Source organism: Monodelphis domestica, chromosome 8, assembly GCF_027887165.1.
Source record: "Monodelphis domestica isolate mMonDom1 chromosome 8, mMonDom1.pri, whole genome shotgun sequence".
In the NCBI taxonomy this organism is placed as follows: Eukaryota; Metazoa; Chordata; class Mammalia; order Didelphimorphia; family Didelphidae; genus Monodelphis; species Monodelphis domestica.
The window spans coordinates 108,425,821-108,440,461 of record NC_077234.1 but is presented as its reverse complement, the minus strand read 5'-3'; positions in this window follow the sequence as shown (position 1 = coordinate 108,440,461).

The window sequence follows — 14,641 nt, the reverse complement described above, 5'->3', positions numbered from 1 at the left end:
GAGGATAAAATAAAACAAAATGAGGATAAAATAAAACAAAATGAGGATAAAATAGAAAATATTGAGGATAAAATAGAAAATGTTGAGGATAAAATAGAAAAAAATGAGGATAAAATAGAAAATATTGAGGATAAAATAGAAAATATTGAGGATAAAATAGAAAAAATTGAGGATACAATAGAAAAAATTGAGGATACAATAGAAAAAATTGAGGATAAAATAGGAAATATTGAGAATAAAATAGAAAAACTTGAGGATAAAATAGGAAATATTGAGAATAAAATAGGAAATATTGAGGATAAAATGGGAGATATGGAAGATAAAATAGGAAAAATTGAGGAAAAAATGCAAGCCCAATTAGAAGATCTAAAATGTTTCTTACAGGATCAATGGGCAAACACCCACTCTACCAGAAACAGACCTGTTTTTGAACCTTTGAATGAGGAAATTTCCTTCCCTGAAATAGAGATGGAAAACACCTTCCCTATAGCCCAGTTAACAGACTGCTTCTCTCGTGCAGTGCAAATCTTGTCTGAATTTAATCCCCAAAATCCTTCCCCTGCAATCCCAGCTTCTCATGTTCCTTCTCCTACAGAAAACCAAATTCCAATGCAAGGGAGATCTTGTCCTCCTAGAGAAACCTGTCCTTGTCAAACTGACCCACAGGTGCAAAATTCAACTAGAGGCCTGTTTCCTCTAAGAGAAGTACCTGAAATAGGACGAAATGGGGATGTGGTGACTTTAAGACATAGGATACCGTTTACTCCCCAAGAAATAAATGAATTTACACGAAATATCCCCACATATGAACAAGATCCTTTTCTAGTAACAAAAAAGATGGGAGACATATTTTTTCAATATAATCCGTCTTACAAGGACGTTGAGAGCTTACTACAGGCTTTTTTAAGTGAACGTGAAAAAAATAAAATAATTGCTCATGTCAACAAAACCAGGGGGCGTAATGCAGCACATTGGCCATCTCAGGATCCCGAATGGGACTATAACAATCCTGATGATTATCTACAACTATACCGTTGTAGAGAGGCCATCCTCACGTCCATGAAGGAATGTGCAGACAATACAGATAAGTGGATGGAACTGGAAAAAATTAAGCAAAAGGCCGAAGAAACCCCCTCCAGATTTATGGACAGAATTATCGAGTTTGGGGACAGATACTTAGATTGGGACTTAACTAAAGAGAGTAGTATAAGACAAGTTAGAAGAATCTTTGTAAACAATTCTTGCAAAGCAATTAAAAATTACTTCAAAACACAATGCCCAAGATGGTCAGATATGGACCTTGAAGAATTGCGAAAAACAGCTATATATGTTTTAAAGGGAAACGAAGAAAAGGAGATAGAAAATAATGATGACATGGAGGAAATGAAGAAAAAAATGAAATATTTAATAGATAGGATAACTAAATTAGAAAGTGGGCATGATAATGAACCAACGACAATTGCCCCTCTCCAGAAATCCAATTATCAATCCATTACTTGCCACTTCTGTGAGAAGAAGGGCCACAAAATGATGGAATGTAGAACCTTTCTTAAGATGTTTGGAAGGAATACACAGTTTAATAATAGTTTTAGAAATAATAACTATAATGAATATAGAAATAAGAACTTTAGAAACCAGAACTATAGAAATAGGAATTGGGAAATTAATGACAATGCTCAAATTGAAGAAAATTTTAATGATAATACTCAACAATATATGAGAAATGGCGCTCATCCAAAAACTACTCGAGGTACTAATGACCCTCAGAGAGGTGCCCTTCAGGGGGGTGCCCAAGGAATATCCCAAAAACAATGATGGTGCCCGGGGGGGGCTGGGGCACAGGAATCAGAGGATACAACCTTTGATTTCCCGGACCCTGATGTCCTACTACCCGTTGTCCCTATCCACTGCCCTCCCCATACTAATGAACCCCATGTTACCTTAAAGGTGGGTAACACCTATTATGATTGTCTATTAGACACCGGAGCTTCCTGGTCTGTATTAAAGAGAAAACCTGATTTACAATGTTATTCTATTGGCTCAGAGAATGTAATGGGAGTATCAGGAATAACCCAAAGAGTTAAAAGACTTCCTCCTAGAATGGTGTCTGTAGGACCCCTAGAGGTACAACACTCTTTCCTTTTGATGCCTGACTCCCCTTTAAATTTGCTGGGGAGGGACCTTCTATGCAAACTCAGAGCCACAATAACCTGCTCCCCAGATGGCTCATTATCATTAGAAGTACCAGAGGAATCTTTAAAATTACTCCCTGTACTTCTCTCGGAAAACCAGGACGCAAAAGAGCCTTCCATTTTCGAAATACCTAAAGATATACCTGAGTCTCTTTGGGCCACATCTTCTTCTGATGTAGGATTACTTAAATCTGCTGTTCCTGTGCAGATAAAAACTAAATCTAGCCCACCTCCTTCTATCCCTCAGTATCCCCTCTCAAAGGAGGCAATTGAGGGTATTACACCAGTTATTAACTCATTAATAGAACAGGGAATAATAATCCCTTGCAAATCTGAATACAACACGCCCATCCTACCAATTAAAAAACCAAAAAAAGGGCCCGATGGCAAGCACATCTATAGATTTATACAGGATCTAAGGGCAGTAAATAATCACGTTATAAAAAGACACTCCGTAGTTTCTAACATACATACTATTATTTCATCTATTCCTAGCACAGCTACATACTTTACAGTAGTAGACTTGTGTTCAGCCTTTTTTTCCATACCAATACATGAAAACTCCAGACATATTTTTGCTTTCACCTGGAAGGGCTCACAATATACCTGGTGTCGGCTGCCACAGGGTTATGTCGAAAGTCCGAGCTTATTTGAGCAAATTTTGAGCCAAGACACAGACAATATAACATTTAAAAATAGCAAATTAATCAAATATGTAGATGATCTACTCTTGGCTTCAACAGATGCAGAAACATGTCAAGAAGATAGCAAACACCTTCTTTTGGAATTGCACAAAAGAGGACATAAAATCTCTAAGGATAAAGTTCAATGGTGTCTCCAAAAAGTAGAATATTTGGGATTCATCTTGACTGCGGGTGCTCGTTATATTTCTCCAAAACGAATTGAGAACATTCAAAAATTGAGTGCTCCTACCACTAAGAAACAGCTGAGAGCAATTTTAGGAGCAACAGGGTTTTGTAGACAATGGATTCCTTGCTATGGGGAAATCACTAAACCCCTTATAGCATTAACAAAGGATTCGGTTCCTGAACCCCTCAAATTAGAGCCTGAACACTTGTCAGCTCTAACAGATCTGAAAAAGGCTATCATGTCTGCCCCTGCTCTAGGCATCCCAGATTACAACAAGCCATTTACTTTATATGTGCATGAGCGAAGAGGAGTAGCCTCTGGTGTGTTAACTCAGACTTTGGGACCTTCTCAGCGCCCAATTGCTTATTATTCTGCCCAACTAGACCCAGTAGCAGCAGGAGCACCACCATGCCTTAGAGGAGTAGCTGCTACAGCCTTACTAGTAACAAAAACCGTTGATTTAGTATTGGGATGTCCATTAACAATAATGTGCCCACATGAGATTGAAGCATTATTGGTAAAACATAGAACACAGGCATTCTCGGATCAGAGAATTACAAGGTATGAAATAACCTTATTAAATAGTGAAAATATTACCTTGAAACGCTGTTCAACTCTTAACCCTGCCACCTTGCTTCCAGATTTACCTACTTCAGGAGAACCACTACATAACTGTGAAACATTAGTGTCCATGGCAGAAAAGCCTCGAGATAATCTCTTGGACACTCCCTTAGACAATGCAGATCTGATTTTATTTACCGATGGTTCCTCTTTTATGAGGGATGGCATACGTTACACTGGAGCTGCCGTAGTCTCAGAATTTGCCACTGAATGGTCAGCTTCACTACCTTCTAACATTAGCGCTCAAGGAGCAGAACTCATAGCTCTAAAACAAGCTTGTATAATTGCCAAGGATAAAAAGGCAACAATTTATACAGATTCTAGATATGCTTTCGGCATTTGTCACTCAGTCGGGATGCTATGGCTCCAAAGAGGATTTTTAACCTCAGCTGGAAAATCCATAGCTAATGCAGAAATTATTAATGAAGTTCTTTCTGCTCTCAAACTGCCTAAAGCCCTAGCTGTAGTTCATTGCTCTGCCCATACAGGTGGCTCTGACCCTGTCTCTAGAGGAAATGACCGAGCAGATGCCGCTGCAAAACTAGCAGCCATAGAAGGACCTGGATTAATTTTAACATTAACAACCACTGATAATTTAAATTTATCACTCTCCTATAATAAAAAGGAAGTGGAAAAATGGAAACAAAAATTTAAAGCAAAACAAATTAATGGAGTATGGGTGTCACCTGAAGGAAAACCCCTGCTCCCTAGAAATTTCTATAACCAAATTTGCCAATCTATTCATAAAAATGGTCATTTTGGCACCCAGGGCATCGTGGACTCTGTCAAGAGAGTATGGATAGCCCCTGGTATAACTACTATAGCCTCTAAAGTATGTTCAGCCTGCCCTATTTGCCAGGCATATAACCAACATGCATATCGTGGAAAAGCCTTTGGGGGACGTCCTCTGGCTTACACACCTTTTGAACATCTACAGATAGATTTCATTACAATGCCAAAAGCTGGACGTTATAAATTTTGTCTAGTAATTGTAGATCAACTAACCAGATGGCCAGAAGCATTTCCTACAACCCGAGCCACAGCAGATTTTGTTGCAAAGATACTTTTAAAAGAAATTATCCCTCGTTTTGGCCTACCAGCACGTATTGACTCCGATAGAGGGAGTCATTTTACCGATTCTGTCTTAAATCAAATATATTCTTGCTTGGGGATAACTCCAAAATTCCATGTTCCATATCACCCCCAGAGCTCAGGCCAAGTGGAGAGGATGAATAAAGAACTTAAGACTATGATTGGCAAATTATGCACTGAGACCCATTTAAAATGGCCTGAAATTCTCCCTCTGGCCCTATTTTATCTTAGAAGCAGACCTAGAGGAGACTTACATATTTCACCATTTGAGATGCTTTTTGGACATCCGCCTATACAGGCTAAGCCTTTCTCCCCGGCTTATACATCGCTATTAGGGGGAGATATTACTATTGCTTCCTATATACAGGAGTTACAGCACAAACTACGTGAACTTCATGAATCTGGAGCTGCAGTACAAGCTGGACCATTAGACTTTTCGCTGCATGACCTGAACCCAGGAGATAAAGTTTATATCAAGAATTTCAAGCGAACTGGAACAACTGAACCTTCATGGGAAGGACCATTCCAAATATTATTAACTACTCCAACATCTATAAAGATTGGAGAAAGAGACTCTTGGATTCACTGCTCACATGTGAAGAAAGCATCTTCTGCTGAGACTGATTGACTCTATCCTATTATATGAATTGTGACTCTATCTTATCATATGAATTGGAGATAATAATCCATAGACAAATGGATATTTTTTTTCAAGAATATATTGAATTACTGATTTTTTTTTCTTATTTTTTTCTTATTTCTTTTCTTTTATTTTTTTATCAGAATATTTGATTTTTTCTCATTTTTTGTACTGAAGGTACACATAATTAATACTAATATTATTTTTTCCCTGCAGTAATACAAGTTAATATATATACTCTTGCTATAATATCAATATATGCCTAAAAGCTTTAAACTATGGGAACCTGCCATTTATTGATAAAATATTATAGAACTGTGATTAATGTTTGTGTCTGATTCCAGGAAAAGGGATAAAAACAAGGAGCACAGACTAAACCTGAATAGTGCCAATAGAGCACACATGAAATATTAAAGTGAGACTCAAGGTTGCGACGCTTAACTTATGTTTAAGTCGTAGGACTTCCTTGTATCTACACTCCTTTCGAAGTACTCAAACAAGTACAAAGCTTGACTATCATGCTGGCTCCCTATATCTCTGAAGGAAAAAAAAATCAGACAAGGGAATGACATTTCCCCATCAAAATAGAATTCTAATTCTTTTCTTCTTATATTATGGCAACTTCCTGTAGTCTTGGCTACAAATGGCTAAGTGAAATATTACTGCATTCTGTTCTACATACTTGTGGGATCGAAATTACTTTAAACTGGACCTATACAAGGTCTATTTTGAGTTTTTCTTATGTTTTTGATTATTTTTTCTATTCTTTTGATAATTGACACATACAACCCCATAACTGAACATTGCATTCTGAGCTAAACTTGATATTTTTTTTTTAATACTTACTTCAGGGGGGATTGTATTTTAATTTAAAATCTAAGAATTTTTGAATTTTTTTTTGTTTGAGATTGTATTTTTATAAAAATCCAAGACTTTTGTTTAAGATTTTACTGTTATAAAAAAAAAAAATTTCAAGGATTTTGATTTTGTTCGAGAAAAGATCTTCAAGAAAGAAGCTTGAAACTTTTATATCCAGAGAATGAACTGTTGCAGAAAGATGCCAAAAACCTACACTTCATCAAGAAGATCAAGAATGAACTTTGGATGTGATTGATTGGACTGAACTTTTGATTGAACATTTATTGTAACATTTATGCCAAAAGGGACTGCCCCTAATTTGGCTTTCTGTCAATGCGCCTAGCAAACATTGGTTTTGCTTTCTTTTCTTTTCTATTTCCTCTCTCACTATTCTAATTTCTCTTAGAAAATTGAATATTGTGTATATCTTTAGTTAGAAGTGAATTTAGAACTACAAAATGATTATGTTAAATGATCAATGGGGAGACTAGTCTCCCAATGATCATCAGGGGGGATTGTAAACCTCAAAATTTCCTTAGACTTATAAATGTTGGAAATTTCACCATTGGGATATTTCATACTTGGAAAATTTCTTACTGATAGTCTATTGGAATGGGAACTCCATTGGCATGGGAGGTTCCTTCTCTTCCCTTCTTAAGATTACTTTAGGACAGAAACCCTTTGCTGAACAATGGAAAGGACTTTGACCTATGCTTAAGCATAGAACAGGAATTTCTTTGAGTCTTGATTGATTTAGAATTGATACAATGGAGATACTTGGAATAAATCTCCACCCTATTCAGTCCTAATAGGATTGAGTAAGGGCTGCAGCCTAGATCAAAATTTAATTATTCCAATCTCTACCATACTCAAGTTAACAGGATTTAGAAAGGGCTGTAGCAAAGGAGTATAGATTTAATCATTTGAAAATATGACCTTCAACAGACATGTGCAAAAGCCAGAAACCTCTGGGCGGTCCTGGGTTAAGCGAGAGCCTCCATTGACAGGGAAATTGATGAAGAGTGATTGGTAGATGTGAGGACTGAGGGGAGGCAACTTGGATGGTTTCCTTAAAGATAGGAGGGTCTGGAGACTCGAGGGGTGGTGGAGTTTTTTGGTCGGTGGTTCCTGGGCTCTGAGGAAGCTTGCTCTGAAGGAAGCTGAAGGTGGGGGCCTCTGAGACTGTTTCTCCATTTTTGGACACGTGAGTGAAAGGGACTGATCTCTTTTCTTTGCCCCAGCTATCTAAGGGCTTGGGCCTTTTGGCCCAGCCTAAACAGAAGGGGTATTTAAGCCCTATTCCCTTCTCTCCCCTTTCTCTCTCTATATATATCTCTAATTCCTTTCTTGCTCCTATTGTAATTAAACTCCAAAAAAGGCTGACGGCTGACTTGAGTTTTTCATTTAGGAATTACATAGCTGATTCCTTGGCGACCTTAAATTAATATATATCAGTCTTTTAAAGTGATTCCCTTGTAACATGGGCCAGTTGGTCAGCAAGATCCACCTAGGCAGAAATTGACAGAGACTACAAAGTGTGATTTTTAAAAAAATCCTTACCTTCTGTCTCAGAATCAAACTGTGTATTGGTTTCAAGGCAGAAGAGTGGTAAGGGCTAGGCAATGGAGGTTAAGTGACTTATCCAGGGTCACACAGCTAAGACATATCTGAAGTCATATTTGAACCTAGGACCTCTTGTCTCTAGGCCTGGTTCTCAATCCACTGAACTACCCAGCTGTTCCCTACAAAGTGTGATTCTCATGCTCTTGTTTGGTAGTTTTTTAAAGTCCATGTGGAGTTTTCTTTGCAATGATATTAGAGTGGTTTGACATTTCCTTCTCTAACTCATTTTACAGAAGAAAAAATAAGATTAAGTAACTTGCCCAGGATCACACAGGCCAAATTTGAACTCAGGTCTTCTTGGCTCCAGGTCTGGAGCTCTAACCACTGTGTGCCCCCGCTACATCATTACAAAGAGAGATTTGACTTATTGGTTTCTTGAAAACTTATGATTTGGACTAATTCTCATAGTGACTCCCCCCCCCCCCCCGAAAACAAAGACACAGACCTAGACAACTATCTAAGTCAAATCTGAATAAAGGTAGTGAATAAGGATCATTAAAATAAAAGTATGTGAGTGAGATTTTCAAATAGGAGTTCTGATGATGAGATCATTAACTGATCCCCTAGAATCAAGCATTAGGTGATGATTTTGTCCATAAAAACCTTAACTTTTAAGTATGAATAATCATTCTAACCCATGAGATTCCGTGCCTTTTTTCACCAAGGAGATGGGAATTGGTATACCCAAACAAGTAGGTATGCTATTTCATACACATATTTTTTAATATCTAGTGCCACTTATTTGAATATCACACTCATTTCTGATTCTATCTTTCCTTCTACCCAATGAGCTATATACCTTGTAAGAAAGATTCAAAAAGGGAGGAAAAAAATTCTGCCTAACACCATCAATCAACTAAATGAGAGACTTTGGGATAGACAAGTAGGGATGCAAAAAAGAGAAAAAAAAACACAAAAAGTAGTTCTCATCCTTGAGGAGCCTACTTAATAATGGAGGAGGCGCTATGTAAAAAAATCCCTTGATGGAACAGCGTATATAAAAAAGGTAACTGGATAGGGGAAGGCTAAAAGAATTAGCCAGAGACTGAGCAGGCCTGCAGAAGGTGACATTTGTCCTGAGTCTTTAAAGAAGTCAAAGATTGTCCACAGGTCAGGCAAGGAGGGAGAATATTTCAGGTTTGGTGGACAATCACTTCCAAGCATTAGGATTCTGAATTCTATCCTCCAAATCATGGCTACCCATTTATTTGTTCTTTGTGAAATTTTTTTTCTGTCCCTAACAAGAATGGAGTTTTTGAAGTGTCCTATTTGAACTCTTTCTTCATCCTATTTCTATTTTATTGCATTTGTAGATGTCACTCTCTCTTAGAAATAACAGTCCATGAAACAATGTTGAATGGAAACTTTGTATGTGGTAGGAATCACTGTGTTCCAATTGATGAAGTGCAACCCTATCTGCTGCTCTCACTATGATCTCTAGCCAGTTTCAAGGCTAGGTTATTCTATCTTAGGTTGCAGGCTCTCTTCTGATCACCCTGGGTGCTAACTATTCTTGGGCACTCGTATAGTCTCTGCCTGGAGAGGGATGACGCTCTGGGATGTAAACCCCATCATGGAGAAGCTGGTCTCCTGATGCATAGATTTCCCCTAAATGAAACTCAGTGTAAATTTCCTGTCTCATCATAGGCATATACTTTCTGCCCCAATGGGAATGCTCTTTAATGACCTTCCTTTCCCTTTCTGGGTTGAGATTCTCTTCTCTACTTCTGCCATTTAAGTTCTTCTCATTTATTATTTTTTCCACAGGGTGTCCTTTTGTTAGTCAGCTAAGGAAATTACTATTCCTTCTCTCACCAATGAAATGGAAAAGGGAGCATTTCCAGTTCCCCTCTCCTTTCTTATTTGTAGGACTTTTTACTGGGTTGTGCCTCTTTTAGAAGATACTGATTCACCTATAAGGGAGCATGGGATTTAGATATAAATTCAATTCTTCTGACTTCCCTTCTCTTGATTCTTTAATTTCCTCTAACATCATTAGCACCTCAGGTCTTTTTTGTCCTTCTTTGTTCTTTCTTTTTACTTCCTCTCAGAGCAATTTATTTCCTTTTAAAAATAATCTCCTAAAACATGAGAGAATAGATTTCATTAATTAGTATTTTTAAAGATAATTATGCTTACTTAACTTGTATTTTTCTTGTTTCAGGTACTTGCAAGTTGCATATTCTGTTCACATCTGGTTTTTTTTTCCCCTCTTCAAAATAATGTCTCAAATACTTCTCTTTTATTGAAGGTCCAACTGTTTTCAGTGATTCTTAGACTAAGGTTTTTAGGATGTGTCATTTTGTGTCATAGCTTGGGAATACAGTGTTCAATTGCCCTCCTCCCCTGATTTCTCACGACCATAAAGTAATTCTCAGTTATTTGCAATTATGTGTCCTCAAAATGGAAGGCCAATACCTAGCTGCTTGTAAAATTTGTTATTTCTTATTGAAATTACGAAATTTCACTACTACATGATTTGGGTTTTTATTGGTGGTGGTCTATGTGTCCAAATAAGTAGTAAAGTGTATTAAATGTTCTAGGTAGTTTCCTTGTATGATTTCTTACTATATATTGTAATAAGCTTATAGTTTTAGAACTGGAAGTGATAGAGGCTAACTAATTTGACTTCTTCACTTTACATAAGAGGAAACTAAGGCCCAGAGAGGTTAATGTGATAATGGCAGTAAAAAAAGCAACATTTGAACTCAGTTTCTCTTTTGAATCTAAACAGTTTTTTCCCCACTGTATCACACACAATTAAGGGTATTAATATATTTTACTATATAACATTATGACAGATATGACATCTTTAAAACTATCATTCAGGGCAATTACTTTCACATGGATATAATTCATATGTTATTTTTAAAGTTGTCTTTTGTTTCTTTCCTGCAAAATTTTCTTTTACTTCAGTATTTTTGTTTCAGGCCTGATATTTTATCTCATTATTGCTTACTTTGGATACATTTCCTTTGTTTTATTTTTTACAACCTGTTATTTGTTTAAAAAACAAAACAAAACAAAAACCCTTACCTTCCATCTTAGAATTAATACGATGTTTTGGTTCTAAGGCAATGAGTAGGAAGGCAAGGCAATGGGGGTTAAGTGACTTGCCCAGAGTCACATAGCTAAGGAAGTGTCTGAGGTCAAATTTGAACCCAGAGCTTCCTTTCTCTGGGCCTGGATTGCAATCCATTGAGCCATTTGTATTTTAAAAAAATTCAGTGAGATAAAATTTCTGACCTAATTTCACCTTTAATAAAAGCTTTATTTCCTCTTTGAGTCATTTTGGAGTTTCTTGCTGGCATTTTATGAATCCATAGGATTCTGTTTATCATCATAGAATTTTGGTTATCATAGTATGATACTGGTTCATTGTGCTCTGACCTCTTTTTGCATTTTAACCCTTTTATTCTTTTTTTTTCAGTTTTTCATTTTTCCCTTCAGTCATTATGAACCCCCTGGTAGTTTTTTCTTTTTTTCTCATTAGCTCAACTTTTATTCAGCCATTCTTCTTTGATCTTTAGGTTTTTCTTTTGTGTTTTCAGTTGCTTGTCACTGGTTTTCCTTCTTCAACTGCTTTACAGAGCCCAAAGGTTGTATGTCTATGTCTTTGAGTTGGAAAGTCTGGAAGATAAGTCTGGAGATTCCCCAGAGTAAATTCCAGGAAGAAAGAAGAATGTTAACCTCAGATGCTAATTAGGCTAATTATCTGTATACAATCAGCTCCATAACATCTCCAACATGTAATCAAGACAATTTAAAAACTTCTACTTTTTAGATCCTCCAAATATAACTCATTCTACTTTTTTGACAGCTGTAATTATGAGAAGTTTTTCCTTAATCAACCCCAAACCATCTCTCCATGATTTCCCTCCAGGATACCTAGTTTTGCTCTCTGAAACCAAACAAAAAAGATACAAAACATTCACTTGAAGACAACTATCGTGTTTTCCTCTTTGCTCCTTCCTCTCCTCACTGCCCTTCCCACCGCCTCAGCTTTTTCGTTTTCCAGGCTAACCATACCCAATTCCTTCAATCACTCTATGAATGACTCTGTCACTATTCTCATAGCTCCTCTATGGATTCTCTCCAGTTTGTATTTGAACCACGGAATGCTCTGAATTGTGCCTATATACAGTAAATAAATATAGGTTCAATTGTCCCCCAGCCAAAATTAAGAAGCAGAGTAGTCTAAAGGTACACACTATTCTCCTGATTTTGTTTACTTTACTTTGCATCAGTGCACATAAATCTTCCCAGATTTTCCTGAAACCATCATGCTTCTCATTTTTATAACACAATAGTGTTTGATCATCATCATTTATAGAAACCTGTTCAGTCATTTCCCATTAGGTGGGCATTCCCTCAAGTTCCAATTCTTTGCAATCACCAAAAGAACTGCTATAAATATTTTTGTACATATAGGTCCATTTCATTTATGTTTTATCTCTTTGGAATACAGATCTAGTAGTGATATTGTTGGGTCAAAAGTTTCTTTGGACCTAGTTCCAAATTGCTCTTCAGAATGATTGGATCAGTTTGCAACTCCACCAACAATGCATTAGCATCCCCATTTTTCTACATCTCTCCAACATTTATTATTTCTCTTTTCTGCCATTGTATAATGCATACTTCTCTAATCAACAATGATTTAAACCATTTTTTTCATATGATTATATGTATTTTTGATTTCTTCATCTGAAAACTGCTTATTTGTATCCTTTGGCCCTTTATCAGTTGGAGAATGGTTCATATTCTTAAACACTACTTGAAAATTTTAGGTTAAGGTGCTTGTCCTTTATTTAGTGGACAATGTGGAGCCAGTCATTGAAGGTTTCCAGGCAATGGATTTACATGATAAAATCTGTGTATTAGGAAGATTAATTTGAGTTGGATACATACAAGATGGGAGAAAGAAGAAGCTACGAGACCAGCTCTTTAAAGCCCGTTTCAATATCTCGGAGGATATTATGGTAGCCAGAACCAGGGAACTGAACTCAGTGTTTAGTTGTTGGGCAAAATGAAGATCTGTAAATCATTCTTTTTTGATTGTCACAATGACCTCATGAGGGAACTACTATTTTCCTTTTCCAGATGAGGAAACTGAGGCACACAAAAACTAAATGATATGCCTAGAGTCACCCATACTTCAGTGTCTCAGGTGGGATTTGAAGTCATCTCTCAGAATCCATATTTTATATACTATGCTGCCTAGAATCTTAGGCATGAATGTTAACCTAAATTAGGGCAGATGAGGAGGAAAATGATTGTGGGGAGAATGGAGAATAAAAGGAGAGGAGGTTGACATGAGCCAACTGTTATAGATCTGACTTACTCAATGAGTCTTTCTTTGTTTGGCACAGTGGCATTTCAGAACGGAAAGGAATCATAGAAATCAATGCTTGTCCACCTCCCTCATTTTAGAGACAATATGGCAGTGTAGTAGAAAGACTGAGACGCAAAGTTGGGAGAGTGGAGACCCCCCACTTATCAGGGGTGTGATGAATGTGATGAACAATCATAACTAGGCTTCCTTTGTCTCTTATTAATATAGTATAATGGAATAGATGAGGACCTTGGAAAAACAATGATTAAATTGGCCAAGGTCACCCAGCCAGGGCTGTGGCAAAGGCAGTAATTTAATTCAAATTTCCTAATTCCCAGTCATGTCTTGTAGTCAGTCCATTGTGCTGCAGTGTTAGGGTTCTGTTTCCCTTGGAATCCAGTGGAGCTATCTTTGTGCCCTTTGAAAGGAACACCTTGCCAGATTTTAGGTTGCCAATGGCTGCTTGTTCCCTTCAGAACAATCTCAAATTGAGCTGGAGGGGCGATTATTCAGGGGGTCCAGGTATATTTGTCTCCTTACTAGCTCTAAACAGCCTTTAGGGAGCACCTTCCTGGGCTTCAAGACCTTCTCATACCCATTAGGCAATGGGTCATGTAGCTCTTATACCTTTGCACTTAAACCTTTTTACTCAAATATGATTTTTTTATTTGGGGGGGGGCTGTTTACTCTACAAACACCTCCCCCTAAGCCCATAGTAATTAGTTAATTGAATTGCAAACAGCAATTAGCTGCCTAACAGCCTGCACATTCAGGCACTTGCAGGTATCCAATTTCTTTTTACATTGAGGTTTATACTGGGGAAAATGGAAGCTATTTTTTATCCTTTTTTTTTTTAAGGTTACAGCTCTAATTAAGAAGGCTTTTTGAAAAATTGGTCCCAAATAAACAGACTCTGTTTTCTCTTCCTCCCTCCATCCCCCCTTTTCTATTCCAGCAGCTCGGATTACATTTTCTTTGTGACTCTGGGAATCTCAGTTCCATCAGATTACTTAAGAGAAACAAAAGGTGGTATTGGACGCCTGTTCCTGTGTCTTCAGGATAAAATTAAAACCTAAGTGTTGTGCAACAGAGTGACAGCTGGTCTGCTGCTTCCTAAGTGATCTGACAAGCTTGTTTCCTTCCCCAAAGCTGGTCCCAGCACAGCCCCTTCTGGAAAGGTGGTGACAGCACCCCAGGCTGGTGCTCCTTTGCCAGTGGGCTATGTTCTTTAAATTGGGGCTCAACAAAGGCTCTTCTTTTTAACCTGTGTTTTCATTTCCATAACAAAGCAAAGGGCAAGAAGAAATAGGAAACAGCTGTTTCTTTCCTCTATGGAGACTGGGCCTGCCTTTCCAGAGAGCCTGGGTGAAAACTTTTGATGGTTTATCTTCCTTCGCAATACACTCCACCCCA